Here is a 938-nt window from a genome sequence, read left to right on the forward strand (position 1 = left end):
TAAATTCTGCAGCTGAGATGCAGAGGAGCTGACCGCGTAGTTCAACCCAGAACTCCAGTAAACCAGAGGCCAGGTTATGTAGCTTTTAGACTTTCCATGGAAAGGCAGAGTTTGATGAACCACAACGAAATCATTGATGCTGGATCCATGCGTTTCAGTAAACTAGTCTGCAAGAAGTGCCTGACAGGGTTTTATCTCCAGCAGGCAGACTTTAAAACTTCTGGTGGAAAATGTAGAGTTTCAGTCAACTGTCAGCTTACTGGAAATCAAGTGGGAAAAAACCCCCACAACATCACTGTTGGCCAGTGCGGTGAGGAGGCCCAAAGGCTGCTGCGTTCTGGTGCAGTCAGGGACGAGAACAACGGCCCTGTGGCCAGAGCCAGCTCCAGCTCCAGCAGCTCCAGCTCCAGCACCTGCAGGGGGGAACCTCCCCTTTTGACATCGCTGGTCAAACTGCGATGCCACGTCCCTCGCTGCTCACGTTTGGGCACCAGCAGAGCCTGGGCCAGGCTGGTCCAAGCCTTGACTCCTGCCGAGCGTGCCGGCAAGGGGGAGCAGCTCCTGGTCCTCAGCTCTCTCCAGCCCCACGCAGAGCACAGAATGGCCACGGAGACACAGTGGGGCTGCCCCGTGTGCCAGGACATCAAAATGATGTGGCTGCCTCTCTTCCCTGTCACCACAAGTTCTGCAGGGTTTGCATCCCGCGGTGGACAAGGAGAAATCCAGCGTGCCCACTCTGCAGCAGGACAGTAAAGACTGTCAGGTTTCCTGGCCATGAAAAACATGATTATATAGATATGGCCATCACAGCCCCCGAGGAGTCACCGGAGACCAACAGCTGGGCAGGGAGAGCTCCCTCCCACCTGCCCGGAAACAGCCCCCATCGCCCTGTTGTGCCCACTCCACCTCCCCCACCCGGAACACTGTCCCCAGCTGGG

The sequence above is a fragment of the Lepidothrix coronata genome, unplaced genomic scaffold, assembly GCF_001604755.1.
Source record: "Lepidothrix coronata isolate B3197 unplaced genomic scaffold, Lepidothrix_coronata-1.0 Scaffold14, whole genome shotgun sequence".
Taxonomy (NCBI): domain Eukaryota; kingdom Metazoa; phylum Chordata; class Aves; order Passeriformes; family Pipridae; genus Lepidothrix; species Lepidothrix coronata.